Source organism: Ambystoma mexicanum, chromosome 1p (genome assembly GCF_040938575.1).
Source record: "Ambystoma mexicanum isolate Mex_15411 chromosome 1p, UKY_AmexF1_1, whole genome shotgun sequence".
Classification (NCBI taxonomy): Eukaryota; Metazoa; Chordata; class Amphibia; order Caudata; family Ambystomatidae; genus Ambystoma; species Ambystoma mexicanum.
This window is the reverse complement of record NC_090921.1, coordinates 283,122,990-283,149,387: the sequence shown is the minus strand read 5'-3', so window position 1 is coordinate 283,149,387 and position 26,398 is coordinate 283,122,990. Positions and strand designations below refer to the sequence as shown.

The following is a 26,398-nucleotide window of genomic DNA, read 5'->3' as shown; positions in this document are numbered from 1 at the left end:
GGCAGCGGCTACTTTACCATCAGCCACTGCTTCATCCGCCTCAAAACCTCTCTGAGGCCTTAGTTCACAAGACCCCGGTGGGAGGCAGACTCACTTCATCTGCAAGAATGGTGAGGCATTACCTCAGATGCATGGGCATTGGAAAAAGTTGCCCAGGGTTACTGCCTTCCCTTACTAAAAAAGCATCAGACACCTTATGCAGGACTTTTATCCCGGCTAGAGAAAGTTGCTATAGAGCCAGTACCTGTAGCGGAGAGGAACAAGGGTTGCTACTCCCCGTACTTCCGAATTCCAAAAAAGGACACAGTATTGAGACCCATTTTGGACTTAAGAGACTTGAACAAATTCATAAGGAAGGACAAGTTCAAAATGGTTCCCCTTTCTCAGATCCTTCAGGCCCTCCGGCTTCAGGACTGGATGGTATCACTGGACCTTCAGGATGCTTACTTTCATGTGCCGATCCATCTCAAGCACAGACAATATCTGAGGTTCGCCGTTGGCGGTTCTCATTTTCAGTTTCGAGTTCTGCCATTTGGGCTAACCTCCGCCCAAGGGTTTTCCCAAAGTTGATGGCGGGTGTGGCAGCGACTCTGAAAAGAGGGGGGATTCACGTTTACCCCTACCTGGACGATTGGCTGATCAGGGCCATTTCCCCCGAACAGGCCCTGGAAAATCTCTGCTCCACCTGTCACTCCCTTCACAGACTGGGCTTCTCCCTCAACTTCAAGATTTCCCACATGATACCATCTCAAAAGCTGCAATTTATTGGAGCAGTCCTGGATGCATCCCTGGGAAAAGCCTTGCCACCAGAAGTGAGGGCTCAAGACATTCTGCAGATGGTCACCAATTTCCCAAGTACCCAGTGTCTCCCGGCCTTCAACTTTGAGGTTGCTAGGCCTCATGTCATCCTGCATTTTCCTAGTGCAAGAGGCGCACCTGAGAATTACATCTCTCCAGTGGGCTCTCAGGACTCAATGGTCTCAATTCTCAGGCAGGATGTCAGATCTCCTTTAGATACCAAGCAGGGTCGCAGAGGATCTCCTGTGGTGGGCCTGCGAGGACAACATTTTGAAGGGTGAACCTTTTTGGCAGCCATGGCCGGAGATAATGGTAGTAACAGACGGCTCACTCACCGGTTGGGGAGCACATGCCAACGATCTGGCAATCAGCGGCCATTTGTCTCCATCGGAATCCGAACTACATAGCAACCTTTTGGAGCGGACGGCAATAAGACTAGCGCCAAAGGCCTTTCTGTCCTCTGTGCGGCGGGGGAAGAATGTCCTGATAATGACGGACAACACAGTGGCCATGTACTAGACCCAACAAGAGAGGAAGTGTAGGGTCACTAACACTGTGCAGAGGGGCAATGCAGCTCTGGTTCTGGGAAATTCAAGAAGGAATCTCCCTATGGGCAGTTCACGTAGCCGGAGTGGGGAATACAGTGGTGGATGCTTTGAGCAGGCAGGACGGTCTTCCATGAGTGGGAACTAGCTTAGGAAGTCCGTCAAGAGATCTTCACACTTTGGGGAACTCCTCAAGTGGATCTGTTCGCGACGGGTGTACTGCTCAAGGGAATTTTACCACTAGAGCATCTCTAGGTGACTCGTTCATAGTGGACTGGGAGTTTTAACTCCTGTATGCGATTCCTCCAGCCCCTGTCATTCCTCAAGTCATCAGGAGGTTGGGGAGGTTCAGGAAATCCATTATCCTAATTGTTACGGATTGGGCCAGGAGGATGTGGTACCTGGAACTTCTGGACATGTCCATCTGCTCTCCAATACGTCTTCCACAAAGAGAGGACCTTCTATCTCGAGAGGAGGATCAGGTTCGCCAGCCAGAGGTCAAGACACTCGACCTTCATGCGTGGGTTCTGAGAGGTTGAGATACAAGGACTGGGACTTCCCGGATGACGTAATGGAGATTTTGCTTTTGGCCAGAAGGCCAGTGACAAAGTCCATATACCGCTGCCGTTGGAACAAATTCTGAAGCTGGTGAAGGGATAAGAATGTGGATCCTTATACATGCAGTACACCAATGGTGTTATTCTTATTACACTTGGCCAATCTGGGCTACAGGTTGGTACAATTAAGTGGTATCTGGTAGCGCTCACTATTAAGTGTTGCTCTGAAGCGGTATCTTTCTTCACGATCCCACTAGTTCTACAATTCTTAAATGGACTGACAAGTACATTTCCTCCAGTCTCATTTCAAGCCCCAATTTGGGACCTCAACGTTGTGTTGAAATGCCAAATGTGTTCTCTTTTTGAGCCTATCCATTCCTGTGTTTTAAGGTTATCGACCTTAATGACCATCCTTTTAGTGGCCATCGCATCTGCCCGAAGGCTGAGTGAACTTCAGGCCTTGTCCTGCAAGCCTCCTTACACAGTCTTCTATAAGGACTTAAGATTAAACCTACCTTCTTACCTAAGATTGTGTCTGAGTTTCATTTTAGGAATATCTGAATGCTGCAGATTAGCTGGAAAGGATCTTCCGGAGGGTCTTGGAGCTCATTTGACCCGGGGGCATGGCTACCTCCTCTGCCTTATAGAGGGGAGTCCAAATTGAAGATATTTGTGCGGCAGCAACATGGTCGTCCATACACTTTTACCAAACACTATAATCTAGACTTTTCCTCAGGCCAGGAAGGTTTATTTAGCAAGGCAGTGCTACATTCTGTGCACCCAGACCTATAAAGGAACTCCTAAATTATCCTAAATTATCATGAGTCTGAACATTCTGACTCCTCCCTCCAGGAAGACATGCTTTGGGAGTTTATCATAAGATGAGGAATACGTAGGAAGACACAATCCATTCGAAGAACAAGTTACTTTCCCATGGTAACGTTCTTTCGAAGGGATTGTGTCCTCCGACGTATTCCTTATCTTAGATATAAATCCTTCAGCTTTGCTGGCCTCGGAAAATTTTTTCGCCAGAGGGCGCTGCGCGTCGATGATCGCCGAGTCGATGACCCTCGACGGCCTCCGTGCCGACGTCGACGTCATCCTGCCTATAAAGGCCGCGCGCAGCGTCCGTTGCTCAGTTCCGTTTTTCCGCGCTTCGTTGTGCCTCGGAACACCGTTGCTCAGTTCTCGTCAAGATAACGTATATAATAACTACTATTTACCTCGATATCGATGGCATCCTCCTCCGACCCGACGACCCCTCGGTCCGGTTTCAAAAAGTGCCGAGACTGCGGGAAGAAAATGTCGTTGACGGACCCTCACAGGGTCTGTTTGTGGTGTCTGGGAATCACGCACCAGAGTTCGGAGTGTGAGGAATGCCTTTCCATGACGGCGAAAGCCTTGAAGGAGCGTAGGGGGAAGCTCGAGAGAGGTAGGTCAACTTTAACTTCCTCGAAAGCTTCTTCGGTAGAGTCGAGACGTTCGTCTCCTCACCATAAAAAACACTCTCGATCTAGATCACGAAGTGGCTCCCACCACTCGTCGACATCGAGACACTCGAAGAAGAGACGTAGGAGATCCCCTTCGTCATCTTCGTCGAGTTCTCCTGAGAGAGTTCATTGCCCCACAAAACGCAGCTCGCAAGCTGAGTGGGAGGAATTCAGGAAAAAGATGCTAAGCGTCTTCGAGAAAGCGGCCTCGTCCCCCTCGAAGACAGCTGAGGGTGATACCCCGGGTAAAAAACCCAAAAAATCTAAACGCCGCGAGTCGCAGTACCCGGCGGAAAAGTCAACCCGAAAGCGCCTCGAGCCATCGGGAGATAAAGCATCATCGACGCCATCGTCGAAAACTCCTTCGAAACAGAGGTCGGCGCCATCGACGCCGTTGTCGAAGGATTCATCGGCGCATCAGTCGATCGAGTCGACGCCGACGTCGACGCCGATATCGACGCCGGTGAAGGAAAGAACCACGGCTACTCCACAGCCAACGGTTAGACAAAAGACCTCCGACTCGACGCCGAGAACGTCGACGTCGTTCTCGAGCAGGACTCCGATCCTTTCGAGTTCTTCGAGGCCTAGTACACATTTCTCGACGCTTTTCACGGCGCCTTCGAGTACTTTCACGTCGGTGTCGACGACATCGACGTTTTCAAGGCCTGTGATGATGGCTCCTTCTGCATTGGAAATGGGGTTTATACCATTCCAAAAACCAATGTATCCCCCTTTAACCTCGATTTTTGAGGAAAGGGAGGATTCAGACCAAGATATTGATTTACAGAGGACCACATCACCAGAGCCAGAGACTTTCGCCTCTGAGGAAGGAAGATTAAAAAATCTTCAGGATGCACTTCAGGAAGCTAGTGGCTTGGACACTTCTCCTGAAGCAGAATTTATCAAACCAGACCCAGGAGAACATGCGGAGACTCCATATAGAGCTCTGATGTCTAGAATCATAGAATTTATGGGTTGGTCTGCACCTTCTCCTGCCTTTCAGCAGGATGACCTCACTGACATACTGGACAAGGGCCCACAGGAGGATCCTGTGGTTCCATTTCACTCTGCTCTACAGAGAAGGATTTTGACAAACTGGGAAACGCCAGAAATTATCCCGGCAGTAAATAAAAAACTGTCAACAAAATACAGGGTGGCTAGTTCTGACCCTGAATATTTGTCAAAACACCCTACTCCTGAGAGCTTGGTTGTACAGGCTGCAACCTCATCAGGCAGCACATCTGCATACCCCACTGCTCCGCAGGATAGGGATGACAAAAAGTATGATGCCATGGCTAAGAAGGTTTTTTCTGCCTGTAGCATGGCGTTAAAGTCTATTAACGCGACCTGTACGCTCGCTAGGTTCAGCCACACCCTTTGGGAGTGCGCTTCATCAGCGGCTGACTGCCTCCAAGAAGGAGAGGAAAGGGACGCATTTTTAAACATCATCAGGGATGGTAAAGATGCGATGTGCGAGACCCTACAAACTGGCCTAGATTCTGCTGACAGTATCAGCAGGGCCATGGCGGCAAGTACCACAATCCGCAGGCATGCGTGGTTGAGGAAGTCTGGTTTTGCCTCTGACGTGCAGACCAGGCTTTTGAATATGCCCTTTGACGGTTCTACCCTCTTTGGAAAGAAGGCGGATGACAGTTTGGAGAAACTGCAAACGTCCAAGGCAGCAGCCAAGTCATTGGGAGCTGCTATCCGTCAGAATACCTTTCGTCCTTCGGGATCATCGTGGAGAGGACGGTCCTTTCGTTACTATTCCTCATATGGAAGGGGCAGGGGACGACCGGCTCAAAGAGGCCAAGGAAGATTTACCCGTGGTGGACGGGGTAGGGGAAAGAAAGCCGCACCCGCAGGAGCAGGAGCCACTTTACCTTCGGCAACTGCATCAGCCGCTTCAAAACCACTCTGAGGTCTCCCCTCACAGAACACCAGTAGGGGGCAGGTTAACTCACCATCTGACGGAATGGCAGGCTATTACGTCAGATGCTTGGGCTCTGGAGACAGTGGCCCAAGGTTACTGCCTGCCCTTCCTACATATCCCTCAGAGTCATCCACCGGGGAACAACCCTTTGAAGCTTCCAGATCCGCTCCTCTTGCAGGAGGTTTTAGACCTGCTAGAGAAAGGTGCCATAGAACTGGTACCTGTAGCGGAAAGGAACAAGGGTTGGTACTCCCCCTACTTCATAATACCGAAGAAGGACGGAGGACTGAGACCCATCTTAGACTTACGGGAATTGAACAAATTCCTCCGAAAGGACAAGTTCAAGATGGTGACTCTCTCTCAGATCCTTCAGGCCCTCCAGCTTCAGGACTGGTTGGTATCTCTAGACCTCCAGGACGCTTATTTCCATGTGCCGATCCATCCCAGGCACAGGAGATACCTGAGGTTCGCAATTGGCAGCTCTCATTATCAATTTCGAGTTCTGCCATTTGGGCTAACCTCCGCCCCGAGGGTCTTTACCAAGCTAATGTCGGTTGTGGCTGCAAGTCTAAGGAGGGAAGGGATTCATGTCTACCCTTACCTAGACGATTGGTTGATCAGAGCTGTATCTTCGGAACAGGCTCAGAGACAACTAGATTATGTTTGCCACTTCCTTCACAAGCTGGGCTTCTCCCTCAATTTAAAGAAGTCACAGATGATACCATCACAGAGACTCCAATTCATTGGAGCAGTCCTGGACACTTCCCTGGGAAAAGCCTTGCCACCAGAGGTGAGGGCTCGAGATATTCTGCAGATGGTCATCAGATTTCAGAATGCCCAATATCTCCCAGCCTACGACTTTCTGAGGTTGCTAGGCCTCATGGCATCCTGCATATTCCTCGTGCCGGAGGCTCGCCTGAGAATGAGATCCCTCCAGTGGGCACTGAGAACTCAGTGGTCACAGTTCTCAGGAAGGATGACAGATCTCCTTCGGATCCCGGTCAAAGTAGCCCGAGACCTTCAGTGGTGGGCCTGTCGGGAGAACATCCTGAAAGGAGAAATGTTTTGGCAACCATGGCCGGAGATAACAGTAGTCACGGATGCCTCACTCACGGGGTGGGGAGCTCACGCCAACGACTTGACCATCAGCGGTCGTTGGTCTCCATCGGAGTCCAGACTACATATCAACCTGTTGGAGCTGAGAGCCATCAGACTAGCGCTGAAGGCTTTTCTGCCGTCTGTACGGGGAAGAAACGTCCTAATAATGACGGACAATACAGTGGCCATGCACTACCTCAACAAAAGAGGAGGCGTAGGCTCACTACCACTGTGCAGAGAGGCGATGCAGCTCTGGTTTTGGGCAATTCAGGAAGGAATCTCTCTATCGGCAATTCACCTAGCCGGAGAGAAGAACTTGACAGCGGACGCTCTGAGCAGGCAGAGCACAGTCTCTCACGAGTGGGAGATAGCTCAGGAAGTCCTTCAAGAGATCTTCGCCCTTTGGGGAACCCCTCAAGTGGATCTGTTCGCCACCAGTATCAACAGGAAGTGCGACAGATTTTGCTCAAGGGAATTTCCCCCGAGAGGAGCTCTAGGAGATGCGTTCGTAGTGGACTGGGAGTTCCCACTTCTGTACGCGTTCCCTCCGGTCCCTGTCATTCCTCAAATGATCAGGAGGTTGAGAAGGTTTCGGAAGACCATGATCCTAATTGCCCCGGATTGGGCCAGGAGAACGTGGTACCCGGACCTTCTAGACATGTCCATCTGCCCTCCAATTCGACTGCCATACAGAGAGGATCTTCTCTCGCAGAAGGAAGGTCAGGTTCTCCATCCAGCCATCAAGACCCTCAACCTTCACGCTTGGTGTCTGAAAGGTTGAGGTACAAGGATTGGGACCTTCCGGATGATGTTATGGAGGTGTTGCTTTCGGCCAGAAGGCCGGCAACTAAAACTCTATACCGCTGCCGTTGGAACAAATTTTGCAGCTGGTGCAGAGAAAAGAATATTGAACCCTTTTCTTGTGGTACACCTATGGTGTTGTCATTCTTACTTTACCTGGCTAATTCAGGCCTACAGGTTGGCACAATTAAGGGCTATCTCGCAGCGCTATCAATCTTTAAGCGCACTGCAGAGGAGCCTTCATACTTCAAAATTCCATTGGTAATACAATACCTAAAAGGATTAACTAATGTTTATCCCCCGAAACCTTTTCAAGTTCCCTTATGGGATTTAAACCTAATTTTAAACTTCCTAAAGGGTGCCCCTTTTGAACCACTACACTCTTGTTCATTGAAGCTTCTCACCCTCAAAACTGTTTTGCTAATAGCATTGACATCTGCTAGAAGGGTTAGCGAGTTGCAAGCCTTATCGTGTAAACCTCCACATACAATCTTTTACAAGGACAAAGTTGTTCTTCAGGTGAAGCCTAACTTCCTCCCGAAGGTAGTCTCGGAGTTTCACATCACTCAGAAGATTATATTACCTTCTTTCTACCCTCCTCCTCATCCGGGGAAGGAGGAAGAGAGACTGCACAGGCTGGACCCTAAGCGAGCCTTGAGCTTCTATATCAGCAGATTGGCTAAGATCAGACAAGCAGACCAACTCTTTGTAGGTTATGCAGGACATAAGTTGGGCCTTCCAATAACAAAACAAACCATCTCCAGATGGATTATTTTAGCCATTCTGGAGTGCTACAAATTGGCAGGAAAGGAGCCTCCTCAAAATCTAAGGGCTCATTCTACCAGGGGTATCGCAACATCCTCAGCCCTTCAAAGAGGGGTGCCAATTCGAGATATATGTGCGGCTGCCACATGGTCGTCCGCACATACATTTACCAAATTCTATAGCCTGGATTCCTCCTCTAGTCAAGAAACTAGATTCGGCAAGGCTGTGTTACACTCTGTCCATTCTGGAAGGGTAACATAACTTTTATTACTCCCGCCTCCAGTCACAATACCACTGCTATGGGAGTCTATCTAAGATAAGGAATACGTCGGAGGACACAATCCCTTCGAAGAACTAGTTACTCTTACCTTGTAACGTTCTTTCGATGGGATGTTCCTCCGACGTATTCCTTATCGACCCTCCCATCCATCCCCGCAGTATGACTTCCTGTGGGTTTGCAGCCTATGCTCCTTCAAGGTGATTAGTCTAATCCAAAAACATTACTGGGGACTACAAAACGGAACTGAGCAACGGACGCTGCGCGCGGCCTTTATAGGCAGGATGACGTCGACGTCGGCACGGAGGCCGTCGAGGGTCATCGACTCGGCGATCATCGACGCGCAGCGCCCTCTGGCGAAAAAATTTTCCGAGGCCAGCAAAGCTGAAGGATTTATATCTAAGATAAGGAATACGTCGGAGGAACATCCCATCGAAAGAACGTTACAAGGTAAGAGTAACTAGTTCTTCTACTGGATATTCCTCCCACGTATTCCTCATCGCCCCTCTCAACCTGCCCCGCAGTAGAATTTTCCATGTGATTTCAGTATTCCCTCTTTCAGGAGGAGAAACTGTTGGCTGTAGGATATCCTATACACATAAAAAACTGAACTGAAGCCAGCTGTCACTGTGCACGCTTTTTACCATCGATGACGTCGACATCAAGATGGAGGCCTCCGGGGGACATCAAGTCGACACGCAGCGCCCTCCGCTGGATTTGGAAATATAAGATGGGGAATACGTGGGAGGAACAACTAGTCGAAAGAAAGTTACCATGGGTAAGTAACTTGTTCTTCTATCGGTTAACGAAATATGAACTATGTCAAAAAGCGTGCTTTTGTATATCGGGGAGAAGAGACTCCTGTGAGATTCTAAAACCTCAGAACAGGAGGCTTCCAATCATTATGACACCTGGTTTACAGCTATCTGTCATGGGCTGAGAATCCTTGCCAGCACATACTTGTATCCAGGGCACATTTTAATTGTCTTCTTACGAGCCGTGGTGGCAGTATGGTCTGGAGACACCGTCCCATCAATCGTGCCTTTTGTGTGATGCACCTAGTCCAACTTATTATTCTTTCGTCTGGCCTATGTGACTGAGATGGTGGACACTGAAACTGTTGCTGAGGGAGAAGGGGTTTGTTCAGTATCGATCTGCTCTGACCCATTTGTTTTGGGCGGAGTGACTCTGTGTTGGGTGGGTACTTCTGTCCTTTCTGAGTAATACACTGCTTACCAGGAAACATTAAATGACATTTTTAACTTTTTTTCATTGACTCTATTCTGTTTGTAAATGTTTTTATATCGGGCATTGTTATATTTTGTAATTGTTTTTATGGTACCTATGGTGTGTTTCTGAAATAAACATGTTTGATGATGATGAAATTCCCTACAACCTGTTCTAAATCCCCTGATCTCCTGTTTAAACTTAATCCTCGCCACCAGGGACTCCCAACGCCAGGTCAAATAGTAGGGATGAGAGATAGCACCTCTGCCTAGTTCCCCTCCCTAACTCCATAGGCTAAGATTCCTTTCCGTTCACCAGCTGAGCACCTGGGGTTTTGTAGAGCACCTCTTTGATGCCCTGTGATCACAGTCCAAATATCAGCTGTTTCATTACTGTGAACATGAATCCCCAATACACTTGGTCGAAAGCCATCAGAGCGTCCTGGGACAGAAGCACTATTTCACCCCCTACGGCCCTCTCCTATTCCATTATGTGTAGTGTTTTCCTCACTGTGCCTGCCCCTGACAAACCCCTTTGATCAGTGTTTACCAGCAGCACCGATTCAATCCCAGAGGCCAGGATGCTGGTGAAGATATTCGCATCTACCTTGAATAGCAAAATCGGCCTAAAAGAGGAGCATTTGTGAGGGACCCTGCCTTCCTTCGGGATCACTGCTATAAGTGCACTCTGGAAGGAGGGGGTGGAGGGAGTGGAGACGTCCCTGACAGACTATCTTTTTGAATAGTCTTGCAAGGTGCACTGCCAGAACATCCCCACATTTTTCCTAAAAAGTGACAGTTAAACCATCTTCTCCCGGGGCCTTCCCCAAAGTCATGCCCCTTGTTGCCCTTAATATTACCTCGATTGAGATCGGCTCTGCGAGTCTCATTGACTCCTCCACACCCCAAGTGGGGAGCTGTTAGTTCACCAAGTAATCTGAAGTAGTTGCTTCCTTATAGAGGCCCCTGTAGAAACCTGCAAGCATTTTGTTATTTCAGACAGTGAGGCAGCCAGCTTAGCCCTTCCACCCTATGCACCCTCCTTTCTTGTTTCTGGGCCCATCACCAGGCCGCTGGCTTGGAGTCAACCTTGTCCCCTTCTCATAAAATGTTTGTTTAAAAAATCAAGTTTACAAAAGACTCCCCCAATACCCACATCCCGCAGCCCCTCCACCCCCTCCACGTTCAGTGTTATTAGCTCCCGTCTTTTCAGGTTGACGGTCAGCTCTAAATTCTCACCTGTGTCAACCCGTCTCATTCTCAACTCAGCCAGTTCCTTCAGTTCCCCTTTCACCTTCTCTCTCTTTCTCCTCACGTCCTCCTTGATGAACAAGTCTATTTTCTTCTTGTAGTAATGGAATTCAAACCACTATTGATGTGGGGCCCCATGCTGATCCCCCTCCCCTCTGTGTGCTCTTTCTATGGTCACCTCTTTTCCTCCTCCTCCTTTTCTGAAGAGTGCATTGATTATCCCTTTCACCTTACGTTCCACTTCCAGAGGTGTTTTTCCTGTAGTTTCCTTCAATCGAATAACTCTCAGGTTGCTCCTCCTCTATCAATTTTCCATGTCATCAACATTGGCATTAGATTCCATTTCCACAATGCCGGCTTACAATTGGTTATTCTTAATGCCCTCTTGTCTAGCCTCTACCTTTGCGACTTTTCCCTTCAGATCTGAAACTGACTCCTGGATATCAGCCTGAGCTCTCGTATTTCTTGCAGGATGCAGAGAATGTCCCCCTATACACCCCCACAAATTCACACCTCCTCATTCCCCTTCCCAACCTGACGTTCTATTACTCCTGCAGCTCCACTAATTCTGCAGAATGGTTGGAGTGTTTTAATTTCTTTTTGTGGGGTGCATGATTCCCATGCCCTCGCCACTTCTGCTCGTCTTAGCCCCCCTCACGAATTCCAATTGTGGTAATTCAGAAGGAAGAGTCAAAGAGGTGGAATTCTACACAGACTTTATTGAAATAATAAGGAAGACCTACCTTTCCTTATACTACAAGGGTTTGCCCTACCTAACAGAACTCGTGCTCGTCGTCGGGGTGGTTTGTCCAAAGCAAAAATGTCCGTCCGTCTGTCCAAAAAGCTATCCTGTTCCCACCACTGAGCAAAAAGGGATTCAGAAAACAAAAAAGGGGCTCAGTAGAATGTCCCTCTTCTCCTGTCACGGTTAGCTCAGCCTCAGTTATTGATCTTCCTATAGTCTCTTGTAATAGTTCTGATTAGCCCCTGCAATTCCTCAAGGGGGCTTCTTGGGTCTTTATCGTGTGTCCAATGACTATTGTCTCTCAATGTCCAGAATGGTTCTTTCCTTAACTGTTCATATATTCTCACTCTTCCGGTTTCTTGATTCCGGTTTAGCAAACTTTTCTTTCCACTACTATGACAAGGGAGGCTTTTCCCGTAGCACGCTTGGCTTTTCTTAAGGTTTCCCCACTCACTGTGATGAGGGAGATCACTCCCGTAGCTCTCTTGGTTTTTCTCATGGTTTGCACAGTTACTGCGACGAGTGAGATTGCTTCTGTACCATTCTTGGCTTTTCTTAGGACTTTCACAATCACTGTGACAAGGGAGATTACTCCCATACCACTCATGAGCTTTCTTAAGGTTTTCATAATTCCTCAGACCATTCTCTAATCTCCCACCGCTCCTGTTCCCTCTGATTCGACTGGTGCGCGTCACTGGTTCTTCCTGGGGTCGAGGGCTGGCTTCTCTCCTGTAGACTCCTTCAGCATTTCTTGTCTCTGTTTCTCTTCTTGTTCTGTGGCTTCGCAGAGCTCTTGGTTTGGTAGTTCCAGTGCTGTTTATGGACTATATGGTCCACCTCCTTGAGGTCACGCCACAGTCTGGATTATCCAAGCTTCAAATGAGTTGGTCCTACGCCAGCTCTCAGATTGATTCTCTGTCAGCTCTACATCGTCCCCTGACCTCCTTCCATGAAGAGAACTTCCCCAGGCTCGAGTTTCTCAGGCTCGGCTGGCTTTGACACCGGCTTTTCTCTTTATCCAGTCCTTAGTCTTTTTTTGTCGTGTTGCAGCATCCTCCCCAGCGGAGGATCAGAGTCCTTTCTTTGCTTCCAAGAGATATTATCAATGCCTCCTTGAGACCTGTTCTTCCTAGTACTGGCTATCCTAACTGAAGGAGAGGTTATTACTCCTTCACTCTTCTTCTCAGTGGTTTTGTATCTCGGTTGAGCAAAAGTAGAGCTCTTACAATAGCAAACAGTTTCTTCAGGTTGGACTTTGTGACATTGAGGGCCTCAGGTTCTCCTAGGAAAGATGATTAGGGAGTTCTTGCACGGAACGGGAGTCTGTTTCCCCAAGAATCCCTCCCAGTGAGGTCCTGCTTACCGCCATCCCTAGAGGGAATGTTGCGTAGTGGGCTCACCTCCCAGCTTCACAGAGATGGGCTCCTCTGGGGAGAAGTGATGAGATCCTGTGAATTGTTGCATAATCCAGTGCAGCTGGATCACTGATGGGGATTATGCGTGGGGGCCGCTACCTTCCAAGGTGCAGTAGTGAAGAGACCACTCTATCCCTGCACACTTTCATTGGTCCACAGGGTTCCCCTGGCCTCTGCAGCACTCCTTGTCCTTCTTTTCCTCCTATCAGCCCTTATTCGCACCACTCTGCCCCATGAAATGCAGGGCTATGGGTAGTCCCCAGCCCAGGTAGTCCTACCTCCTTATGATGATGGCAGCAGCCCTCTCAGGACTTGTGCCCATTCCTCGTGCCACAGGGGCATTCACTTTTCTTTCCGGCATCCCTTTGCTCTGTAATTCGTTGGTCTCAACCTGCAGAAGGGTTTCGAGTGCACTCACACCCCCCTCCCCTGAGTTGTTCCGGGCTTGATGGGCGCGTGGGGTCGGGGGGGTTTAGGGGATTCAGTCACTGATGGACTGGGGCCTCCTGGCATTCTCTCTGCAGCACTGCAGTTCCGATCTCCCATGGTCCCTCTGTGCCCCCCCTCGCTCTCATCTTCTCCTTGGCTCAGAGGTTCTCCAAGTGGAGCCTTCTCGTTCCTCCTGGTCGCCTTTCAACTGCTCCATGCCCTTGCTCAAGCGCCTCCACTTCGGCGTGGTCTCCTAGCACCTGTACCTTTGCAATATGCCCCCTTACAGGTCTTCCCCAGACCCTCCTGGGCGATACTGTGCAGCGGATCCCACCAATCTGGATGTCTCCGCACCCTCAGGCTGGGTTTGTCACCTCCGAGGCTCCTTCTCCACGTATCAACCGCCTCGCTCACCATGTTAGACCAGAAACTACACTATAGTATGTAAAGTATGTTGGCCAGAAACCAGTCGCATCATGTGACAAACATCGCAATCGCAGAATCGTCAATGCAACCAGAGGGCGTCCATTTTGTGAAATGCCAGCCATTTGCTTTTTCTTTTCTGTCAAAATACTTTGCAAAATGTATTCTATGCTTCGAACTCGCACACGGTGCAAGGCCACGGCCTGAATGCTGAAATACTAACATAGACAGGAATGTCAAACTATGAAGAGATGCATTGTTGTTCTCTCTTGTTGTTGTCCTTGAAGGCGAGCAGAAGCTGCGTCTAATCAGTAGTCCTGGTGCCGGCTTGTCTAGCAAACACTGTAGTAAAAGGCAGTTAAACCATGAATGATATTCTTCTAGCAGTACTCCTTCGCGGAGAGTGGTATTTTCTGCTTCAGAACGGTCTGACCCTTACCTCATGAACCGAAACACACAGATAACGTGCTAAGGAATGTGTCTCTGCTACGAACATGATATCTTTGCTGAACTAAGAGCTCTATGTTCCCCATAACAGAAAGTTGTCTCTGCTGCTATTGCTAGAATAACTATCTTTAGACTGAATGAGGACTTGTCATAATGTGTCATATTTGTCACTACTGTCGATCACTGAGCACTAGCCCGAATGATAGGTTTATGGGTGTAACGAATTGCCTTCGTTCTGATTGTATGTAATGTATATATATTGTTGCTTGAACGTTGCTCGCTCTTGCGTCTCACAAGGTCTGGGAACACACGTTGCGAGACGTTGAGACCCAGTCGGCCGACTGAGATACTTTGAAATAAACCAGACTTGTTTGGAAATCGAACCTTGTGTCTGTTGTGTCACTAGTGTATATGGTTATTGTGCCTTAGTTTCCATATGCAGTCTTTATGGCCTAGCAACCGGCCCTCGGTTTGTGTAGTCCAGAGCCTCCAATCCTTCCGTTCATCACTCCGCTCTTCTGTGCGACCTTGTCTGAATCGGCTTACTCTGGAAGTGTTGTTGGTCTGCGGGGCACCACTCCAGTTGGGTGGCCACTGATGTTAATTTATCATTTGGCTTGGGATGCCGGACCTCCTCCTTATGGGGACATCTTGTCCCCCACCCCTAAGCGGTCTCTTTGGTTGTCTTTTTTTTATTTTATTCGAGGGTGGGTCTGGAGGAGATTACTTTCCAACCTAGATAAGTAAGCTCTGCTGTCTCTCGGTGGACACCATTATCCTAACTGCTAAACATATATACATGAAGTTGCCGATGGTACCACTGCTAGAAGATTCATTCATGTAAATCAGTGTCTTGTTTACTCAGTTTTACATTGGAACAAAAGGACTGGTGGCATCTAAGGTCTGTAGGATGAACAGTAGCATAAAACCGAATGACCCCCTCAAGACAATAGATTTTAGACCTGCCAAGTTTTTAACCTTTTTTGGCACTATAGTCCCAGTCCACGAAACAGTTGGGAAACGGCGTCATCTGGGATGCTGAGATGAACAGGATGCCCAGGTGACCTTAGTTTTCCCTCTCACTTCAATCTCTTCCATTACTATATGATAAGTGGGGCCACACACACAGCTCCAACCATTCTTTTGATTGCTGCTTTCCTCTTTACTACTGTGACCTTCCTACACTCTCCTACTGAAGTTCCTCCAGTCATCCTTTACTCTGCTGTCACCTTACACCACACCCCTATAGATATTTCTCCATTCCTCCTCCTGGTTACCCCCATTACTCCTCCCATTAATGCTGCTTCAATCCTCCTCTTCCCATCACCTTTTGCCTCGCTGCTCTCCCCAAACTCTGGCCTCTGCCAAATATGTTCCCCTCCTTCTCATGACAACCACACTACTGTTCGCAGAATTCGCCTTTTAAGCCAGAGGGGTCATGCTTTGTTAATGTGTCTCCTGTGTGTATCATTTTGTAACTACGGATTTGAACTGGTGCTGGAGTAATCGTGCAGAGTTTGATTCGTTTCTATGACCCCGTCTACTCCCTGGGCGAGTCATGGCTTGAGCTGCGAATGCAGCTGGCCCCCATCTTGTTTTTCTTATGGTGCATGCATGGGACTGAAGAAGTGCCACGAAGCGCCACGCTCCAAAATCCATGTTTGCTGTTCTTCCCTTTATGCGGCTGCAGTATGCCAGTGTTTCAGTATGTGAGTGCAGACAGGTTCGTCACTCTGCCATTCCTTCTAGTTTCACTTGGTGTTACTTGGAAATGTTCAATATCCTGTGGCTCAACACCTTGGAGGGAGATTTAACAGGTGATAGAAGAATTATGGGGGCGATGGTGCAAAGTTTGTTGGTTTACTTTACTGGCAGTTCCTTTAAAGGATCAGCCCCCACGGAGCCCTGCCATAAGCCCATGTCTGCCACCTGCCATTGTGGGGGGGGGGTGGAAAGGAACTCCTCCCCATGCCCTTATTTAACCCTGCATCACCCAGTGGGTGACAGCACCAAGCTCCATTGGCTACCATACCTCCTTCCTCAAGGGACCGATCATTCACATAGTTCATTGCAAAGTCCCCCCACTCCTCCTCACCCCCACACACCTGACTCAAAATATCTCTCATTTTCATGCACCCCCTCACCTACCCAACCATAAGGGTTCCCCCTGTCCCCCATTTTGTTCACCCCCATGTATAAATCTGTGCTTCCAAAGTATGCCTGTTTTTATCATTCCAAAGCAGTTCCTCAGCACTAATAGTTTAGAATGTTAAGCTGCTTCATCAACTCATATCTGAATGGCTGCTGTTAGATGCAATTCATTTTGTGGTGGGTGCGAATTAAGAAAATGAACCTGAACCTAACACTAAATAACTTAATGGGTAGTGTCTTGCCCCTGAAATGCTTCCGCCCTGGCATGCTGAGTGCTCACTCAGCGTGACTGAAGGTGGACACAGCAGCTCTCCTTGAGAAAGTTAACCACAAAGGCTATGCTGTTTTTAAGGTTATTAGACAACTTTCTAGAATTTCATGATTTCTGAAATCTGCAATGCTGCCACGTGGAAGTTAATGTGTACCTTTGCAAAACATTATTGTCTAGGCGCTGATGCCAGAGCAGATAACCAAATGGATCAAGCATCCTTATTAGATTGCCATGGTCTTGATTACTTCTGTGTTTTTTCGCATCTATGCTGTTCTAATACTTTTTTAAAGTACGTTTTATTGGCATTTTCAAAACCGTATTAACTCTATTTCCTCTCCCTCCCTATTCGATCCCTTCCCCCGTCTCAACTGTAACCCTTATCTCCCACCCTGTTTCACCACCCCACCTCTCCCCCTCCACCTACGATCTTCGTCAAAACCATCCCCCCTCCTGTGCCCACTTGTCCTTTTGTAGGCCTCAAGTGTAAATCGTGTCTCTATATTATCCCCTGTCCAAGGCCCCTTTGTGCACCTCTTGATTTGTATGGTCGTATCACGCCCAAAAGTAAAATTTTCCTCAGGCACCATGCGCCCCTTGAGTCCTGCTGGAGAAACTTCAGAATTACATCCCATTCCACGTGAAAACATTGGTGGTTCCCTTGGATGGAGTAAGTAACCCACTCTAGTGTGACAAAGTTCCATATATTCCCCAGCCATTCATGTTCAGTCGGGGTGGGGTGGTCCTTTTTCCATTTCTGGGCCACCACCAGTGCCCCTGACATCTTCAGAATTAAATATGCCTTTCTTTGCGGTTTTGTTGGTAAATCCTCTAGAATTCCCCCCAGTTCCAGAGTTGCCTGTCAGTTGAACCCCGACTATTTCTTCCATTGCTAACTGGATCGCCACCCCGTGTGATTGGACGGGCACTCCAACCAAATGTGTTCCCATGTCCTCACTTCCCTGCGATCCCTCCAACGTTGGAATACTTTTCTATAAATGGAAATGAAGATCCAAAATGCAAAGAGAAATATTGTTACTACTTTATCATGGCGTGTAGTCATTACATGCATAAGCCCACTTCTACCCTCCGAAATGTGGATAAGAAGTTAAGATTGGATATTGCTTACAAATAGCCCTAACCAGAAAAAGGTTCTCCCTGCATTGCAAAACCTTTAGTTAGGTACATAAGTGTTGCTGCGAGGATAACACACTATTTTACATTGCCGAGTTATGCTTTTCTTCGTTTAATATTCCTTTTTGGCATTTGATATAGACATTATACTGGGGTATTTTAGGGTAAATTGGTTAATTATAAAATGACTAGATTGTCATTTCTTTCTTTTGAAGGAGAGATTTCTCTTGAAGTATCTTGAAGCCCCACACAGGCATATTGTTAATGCTCTTAAATTGCTTGAAGGTAACCATAATGGAGAACTGGAATTTGAAGTATTTTATTTTTCTTTGCTTATCGAGACTGGTCATCGTCCCTGACAAGAAGTGGCAACAAATAACTTTGTTTTTTAGAGCACAGATAATAAACAATATTGCTTTTGGTTAATGCATGAATAAAGGTTGTTACCTTAATGCAGGCAGTGTTACTGGGTTGCTTTACTGCAACGTCGTCCATAAGATAATGGGTTGCTGGTGCTCTATTGAGATGTTTCTCTAGCAGAAATGAGTTGCACCTTCGAAATCTGTCCATCCTAATACTGCTCGAACTATGTAGTAATAACTGGAAACTTGGTGTGGCAATCTGTCAAAGCTTTTTTTCCAGGTTAACCTTCTTCCTTTACTACTTTGTTAGGGACTTTTCACGATTTCTAAAAAGCTTTTGAACCTTGTATCAGAAATCTTTGATATAACAAGTTTCTTACCTGTAATTCTAGTTCACAAAGGTTTCAACCTAATATATAAGCAACCTTTCTCAGGTTCGAGCATTGATTTCTCCCCTGTGTATTTATAAAATGTGTGAGGATTGCTTAATCTGGTCTGAGCTTTGTGGGGGAGAAGGAACCACTGAGTCAAGAAAAAAGTAAACGTCCACATATTTTGCGATACTGTCTGTGACAACGATTATCCTTATAAAAGGAAAATCATTTTAATATTGTTTAAAGAATTTTTAAGAGAATCAATCCTAGGGAGCTTAAGGGGAATTATTCAAGAACTAATCACCATCATAATACACATCATTGCACCATTACTGTTGCAAGTAAATATCTTTTACTTTTTAAAACACGTTTTGGAAAAGGTAAACTACCAGGAAAGTGACCAGGAGTGGGGTTATGAACAGACATACTTGAATTTTCTTTTGAAAGGAAGGAACTACTTAGGTGGCTGCTTATTAAAAATATTTTAATAATCGATTAACACATGTCTGAAGGTTTCTGTTTCTCAGTGTGCCTGTTTGTACCTACCCAGTGAAAAACGGAATATACTCCTACGTCCCGTCCCCTTTCCTCCATACTTATGGGACATCTCACCGTCCTGTGGGACGGGACTGGAGCCCTTTTTTATAAAAAGCATCACATTTTTAAAAAAAATGTGCCCCTCTTTCCTGCGCGGAGCCCGGCACGCGGCCGTAACCCCACCCACCTTGGCTCCGCCCCGCACATCGCCCGTCAGTCTTTTTCTCCGCACGATCGGGGCCGGATGCACTTGCATCCTCGGAAGATGTTCTTCCCTTTTTTTCCCCTCTCTGGCTCTCGCTAGCGTTCGTTTACTAGTCTGTCTGTCTTTTAAACTAGATTTTCCACACTGTTCATCGTGTCACCGTCGCTTCGCGAGGGTGGATCCCCGTCCTCTTTGTTTAGAGTGTTTGGGTCCGGAACACTGTTGGGACTCCTGTTTTTACTGTGACTTCCTTTCGGACCAGGCACTTCAACGTCGGTTGGAGCGGTGGGAGGAGGTGATCGGACGGACTCCTCCTTCGCATTTTCAGGCGTTCATCGACGAGAAGAAAAAACGCCCGGTAAGTTCTTTAATTTTCAGAGCACCACGGCCGGGGGATACCTTCCCGGTTCCTCTCGAGCGTTGATTGCTCTGTTACCGGGGTTCGCCCTGAGGTGCCTGTCGGGCCTAATAATTCTACTGGAGTTTTCTCCGAGGGTCTCCGTAAGGGGCCTGTGAACACTGGAGTACGCTCCGAGGCTTCTCCTGTGGGGGCTGTTTGTAGACCCAGTTCTACTGAGTCGTGGGGTACCGGAGCTTGCTCTGAGGCCGTTCTTTCGGCTTCCCTCAAAAACAAAACCGGGGTACGCCCCGAGGTCTTGGCTGGGCTTGAGGTTACTGAATGGATGTTCGAGGCCCGTGCAGATAAGGCTTCTACCGGGCCTAGGTTTGAGGTCCCTCATACAGAGGCTAAGGATACCAACAGTTCTGAGGGGCCGGGCAAGGCCCTGTCGGTGACAGCGCACCGTTCCCGCTCTTGTGGTGACACCAGATCTGTTGAGGGGGCAAAGAAGTAAGTTTCTTCTTTTACCGGCAGTGCCGAGGCTCTTCCTTCGAAGGCTCAGTTGGCGGTTGGTATGTCGCAGAAACATTTCAGGCCTCATAGTACCAGCTCTGCCGAGGTTCCTTACGTTAAGGCTAAAATTAAGACCCCTGATCCATCGACGGGGACCCCTGCCTCACTTCCTCACGTGCCGCAGTTCCCCTCAGATGAGGACAAAATGGCGGCCGTTCCCGCCACGACCACGGCAGCCATTTTAGGTACTACCCCTACAACTACGCCATCGCCCTTGGTGTAGGGTTCGGTCCTTCGGGTGAACCTAAGGTCCCTTGTGCGCATCCTTACCGGCCGGTTTATGATTGGAACGCCCGGATGCCTCTTCCGCACAATGTTTCGTTGTCCGCGGGTGCGGCTCCCTTGATTTATGTGGGTACGTCGGCGGAGGGGCCGGTGTGGCATCCTTCCCCGTTACGTCCCTGGATTTGTCCACCTCATGAGAGGCCTCCTCAGGTTCAGAAACAATCTCCTAAGGACGCCTTTTTTTTCAGTAAATTTCAAGCGCTTATGCGCACCGACCCATGAGGGAATATTTCAAAGGGCTTTTCAAGGAGATATGTCCACCCGCGCCCCCGGCTCCACCCGTCCCGACGGTGGTTCCGGCGGCGCCTCCCTGGCCTGTGGTGCCTTCCCTTGCACTTCCGCCTGTGCCACCATTGTCCCCAGTGGACAAGGCAGTGCCTGACACGGCTCAGCAGGATCCTGACCTGTCAGATGACCCTCAAGGCGATCAGGACAACGAGGACCTGCCCCCCTCTACCAGAGCTTTCCATGACCGGGTACTGGACATGATGAGCTTCTTAGATGTTCCGGTGCCCGAGGCACCTGCTCCGCAGGAGGGTGTGCTTTCTGGGGCGTTCACCTTGTCTCCTTTGGAGCGTACCGGCCTGTTCTTGCAGAAGGACGTTCTGTCCGAGGTCCGAAGAGTTTGGGAAAAGCCACACTCGGGACTTTTTGTCAATAAAAAGATTGACGCGAGGTACAGGCTACATTCCTCGGAAGAAGTGGCCTTGTCGTCTTGTCCGCCTCCCTCCTCCACAGTGGTGGCTGCGGCCACGTTGCAATCCAGACTTGCAGCATCCTCCTCCGCGACGGCGACTCAGGTCTTGGGAAAGGAGGACAAGCTCCTGGACTCCCTAGGGAGGAAAATCTTTGTCAATTCAGCCTTGCAGCTCAGGCAGGCCAATGCAGAATTGATTTTGGCGGGAGCTAACATGCGGATGGGGAGAGGACTGTCGGAGTTTTGAGGAGCACATTCCGGTCTAGAAGCTGGAGGATTTCAGAGGAGGCCTTTCCGATGCCAGGGTCTTGGCCCAGGATCTCCTGGAAGCTGCGGCTCATCACGTAGACACCTCGGCTCGGGGTCTGATGCTCGGGGTTGATACCTCGCTGCAAACATGGCTACATGCCACTAAGTTCTCGAAGGAGGTGCAAGACAAGGTTCTGGACCTTCCATTTGATGGTAAGGAGCTTTTTCACTCTTCTACTGATGTAGAGCTCACCCAAACCAAAGACCGAACTTAGACGGCCAAATCATTGTCTGTTCTGGTTAAAGCTCCCTTCAAGGCTCAAAGGCCGTTGTCGCAAGGTCGACCTTCCTCTGGTTTTAGGGGCTTCCTCGACCGCAAAAATCGCAGAGTGGATACTCCTGCAGGGAATAACAGCCGTAGACAACAGCGTACGCAGTATTTCTCCCGCTCCTCAGCCTTCTCATCAGGTTCAGGTGGCACGGCCACCGATAAACCTGCCAAATGAGGGTTTTCTGCGCTCGTACGAGACCCCGGTGGGAGGACGCATTGCGTCTCGTTGGGAGGCGTGGCAAGCCATCACAGAAGACGGATGGGTTTTGTCAGTCGCTCGAGCGGGCTTCCGCTTACCTTTACCCCCTATCCCACCCCGTAACCCTCCTTTTCATCTGTTGGGCTCACCCTCCCTCAAGGCCGAGGTTCAGAAACTTCTGCTCCTCAGAACTGTGGAACCCGTTCCCCTTGGGGAGTGAGGGGAGGGCTTCTACTCCCAGCTGTTTACGGTGCTCAAACCCAACCAGGCTGGCCTGCGCACCATCCTAGACATTTCCCAGTTCAATCTTTCCCTACCCCAAGAGACATTCAAGATGATCACGCCCGGCCAGATTCGCTCCTCGTTGCAGGCGGGCGATTGGCTCAGCGTGGTGGATCTTCAGGATGCGTACATGTATATCCTGATTTGGAACCCACACAGGAGATACCTCCGTTTCTCTTTGGGAGTGGAGCACTTCCAGTTTTGGGTGCTTCCTTTTGGCCTAAGTTCGGCACCGTGTGTCTTCACGAAGATGATGTCGGTGATTGTGGCCTATCTTCGTCTCCAGGGTATCCAAGTGTATCCCTATTTGGACGACTGGTTCCTACGCAGCCCTTGTCTGTTGGCAGCAGCAGGCAACCTCCAGTCTCTCCTTCAGCTCCTGTTCCATCTTGGGCTGTCCGTGAACTGGTGGAAATCCTCTGATGGTCTCACAGGACCTGACTTTCCTGGGTTTTCATTGGAACACGATAGACTGCCGAGTGTATCTGACCGGGGACAGAATGGTGGATCTGTTGGCCACGTGTCCGATGTTTACACAGTCGGAGAGCATGTCGGCCTGGTGGTTCCAGAGGCTTCTGGGCCTCATGGCCTCGTGTGTACTGGCTCTTCCTCTTGCTCGTTTCAAAATGAGACGGACCCAGATGGCTATTCGGAGTTCCTGGCGTCAGGCTGTGGACCCGGATTCCAAACGGATAATGATTCCGGATTCCATGAGAGTGGACCTGGACTGATGGTCATCTCTCAGCAACCTGTCAGTGGGCGTGGGGTTCCAGGACCCAGCCCTCATGGTGACGATCACGACAGTCTCCTTCCTTTTCTGGTGGGGTGCAACGTTAGATCTTCTTCAGGTCTCGGACCTCTGGTCACCTCAGGACAAACTCCTACACATAAATCAATTGGAGCTTCTGGCGATTTTTCTGGCTCTCAAGGCGTTCAGACCTCTCATTGTCAACAAGGTGGTCCGCATAAGAACGGACAATGTGGTGTCAATGTACTACATAAACAAGCAAGGGGGAACAGAGTCTCCCCCTCTCGTGGATCTGTCCATCCAGATTTGGGAGTGGGCCGTGCTTCATGGGGTCTGGCTGCTTGCAGTGCACATCCCGTGCCATCTGAATGTCACCGCGGATGCCCTCAGCCGGCAGACAGTTGTCAGCTACGAGTGGGAGTTGAAGGCAGAGATCCTCTCATGGATTTACTCGTGTTGGGGCACACCGGAGGTGGACCTCTTCCCCACGGCGGTAAACAAGAAGCTTCCTCAGTACGCCTCCAGAGGGAGGCTGGGAGCCTCCTCTCTGGGGGACGCACTCGAGATCCCATGGCACAACATGAGAGCTTACGCCTTCCCGCCTCTTCCTCTGGTTCATCGAGCAATTTCGAAGTTGAAGAGCTCTGTCAACTGTTCTCTTCTACTGATAGCTCTGTGGTGGCCGGCCAGGTTTTGGTTCTCAGAACTTCAACACCTGTCGGTGTGTCCGCCGACCAGGTTACCAGTAACTCCCGATCTTCTTCCCCAAGGGGAACAGCAGATGTGGCACCCCTCCCCACAATCGCTCAACTTGGCGGCATGGTGCCTGAGTTCACGGCTCTAGAGCATTTGGGTTTGTCTGCGGATAACATGCGCATTATCAAGGCAGCCAGGAAACCCTCGACCAGATCTCAATACAAGAGTAAATGGCTCAGGTTCTGTCATTGGTGTTTGGAGAAGGAATTGGATCCGAGGGTGGCGACGATTGACACGGTGCTGTCCTTCGTCTCCTCCCTAGCAGAGTCAGGGGTTCATGTCTTGTCCTGCAGGACTTATCTCTCGGCGATTTCCGCCTACCTCTCTACAGACCGGTGTTCTTATTCGTTAACTAACCCGGTGGTGAAGAGATATTTTTCTGGTTTGACACGCATTTACCCTCCGGTTCGTAGTCTGCACCCGCCTTGGGACCTAAATGGTAGTCCTGACGGCACTGTGCCATAAACCTTTTGAGCCAATGGCTACGGTTGACCTCAAGTACGTGTACTGGAAAGTGTCCTTTCTAGTAGCCGTTGCGTCAGCGAGGAGAGTGAGTGAGCTCCAGGCATTGTCAGTGGAGCACCCTTTCTTGGTCTTTCACAAGGACAAGGTAGTCAATCGGACGAACCCAGCTGTCATGATCTCTGCTTCCAAAAGGTCAGGGTTTTCCCAACTCCCTTGGAAGCAGATCCATAACCCAGGTTCCGACCCAGTCCTGGCGCCAGTGGCACCAGGCTCATAAATATGCCCAGTCCCAGCGCTGGAAGCGCCGGGCTCATAATGCTTGGGTGGACTTACCTGCAGCAGACCATGCTGCTTACTTGCCTGCCAGTTGAGCCTCTGATCCTCTTCTGTTTGGAACTACTTTTCCTGTTGGGTGGGGCAGGAGCCACTCCCTAGATTCAGAACACTGGAACTCTTCTGGAAAGCAGGAACTCTTTTCTTACCTAGGCGTGGCTGTGGAAGGAGACACCTAAGCACTACAGGAGGCTATTTAAACCACACCCGATGGATGAATCTTGCTTTGCGTTATTCTGCATCCTCTGCAGCAGAACGCTCATCGTGTCTTCTGCATCTGATCCTGGGCCTAAGGAAAAAGGCTTACCTTCCTGAATCCAGTCTTCAGCAACACCTATAAAGACAAGAAAGAACAGGTTAGCATTACGGTCTTCAATGACAGCTCTTCACTTAGCTGGTCCATCGGCTGTCACCAACGCCTCGCGCTGCATTCCGGCATCTGAAAGACAAAGGCTTACCTACTCTTCGTGCGCTCCGGAGGTCTTCACACTGCATTCCGGCATCTGAAAGACAAAAGCTTACCAACTCTTCGCACGCTCCGGAGGCCTTCGGCGCTGCATCCCGCATCTGAAAGACAAAACAAGGTGCGTTTAAAGACATTGGGGAACTTTAATACTCACGTGCCATTACTCCTTTCCACATCTAACCCAGTGGGTATTCCGGCACCCTGCAGCCGCTCCGAACTTGTACCTGCAAAATAAAAAGACAGTTAGAGCGCATCGTGAAGCAGGCAACAAGCGCTTACTTACGTGCTTCCAGGCGCTTCTATTCATCACACGGGCTCCATCTTCAACTCACTTCAGCCCGTCATCAGCCATCGCCGGAACCCTGCAAAACAAGAAACATCATTACTAAAGACTTTAAAGACATTAGAATTACTCGAAACTTACCGTTCGTGCAGTAAACGACGGACAGCAGTCCTCTGAAGTCAAGAGGCCTGCTCCCCTTATCCAGTGAAGAAACTGGTTACAGCACCCTGCCCCGAGGCAGATGGAGAGCACGGCGTTCACTTACCTAAGGTGAGAGCGTTAACCTTTGGGGTTCTACAGGAGAAGAGAAAGGGAAGAAGAGAGAGACATTCAATAACCCAGTTCCTTAATCCCATATTTTCTATCTGCAGACATCTTACCCTTCGAGTCAGACATACAGTGCACAGAGGTCCAGCCCAAAGAGCCAGCCGTGTGTTACACATCACCTTTGAAGATACGGTATACACCCAGTCAAGACCGGCGCCTCTACGAGAATCAGGTGAGCGTTACACCAGCTTTCCTACCAAAGGTAGTGACCGAATTCCATCTGAATCAGTCGATTTCCCTTCCGGTCTTTTTTCCGAACCCTGCCTCGGAGGCGGAGAGGGTTCTACACTACCTGGATGTCCGAAGAGCTCTTAAGTTCTACCTGGACAGGACTGCCGAGCTTCGGAGCTCTTCCCAACTGTTTGTGACCTTCGGTAAACCCCAGGGCAGGCCGGCGTCTAAGGCATCCATTTCCAGATGGATTGCTGCCTGTATCACGGAATCTTTCACCGTCCAAAAGCTGAAACCTTCTAAAGGTATCCATGCACATCAGGTGCGAGGCAAGGCAGCCGCGGTTGCTTTTCAGAAGTATGTTCCCTGGGAGTCCATCGCTAGAGCGGCTACTTGGGCCTCCCCATCTGCTTTCTGTAAGCATAACTGCCTCGATATGAGCTATAGAGCTGGCGCTCAGTTCGGCCAGGCTGTGCTGAAGAGCCTGTTTCAGTAAGGGGTATTTCCATCCACCCATAGTTCCTGTAAGGAGTGCTTAGTAATCTCCCATAAGTATGGAGGAAAGGGGACGTGACGTAGGAGTATTACCAAGTTACTCACCATAGTGACCACCTTACTCCTAGTCCATAGTCCCCTTTCCTCCATACGCCCGCCCGCCGTCC

At 49.3% G+C, this 26,398-nt stretch overlaps 1 protein-coding gene across 6 annotated transcripts in view; it reads left to right on the top strand.

Annotated features, from left to right (window-relative positions):
• The window catches only part of DAZAP1 (DAZ associated protein 1), a 1,852,448-nt gene that overhangs the window by 641,509 nt on the left and 1,184,541 nt on the right, over positions 1-26,398 (top strand). The gene's annotated exons all lie outside the window — the stretch shown is intronic.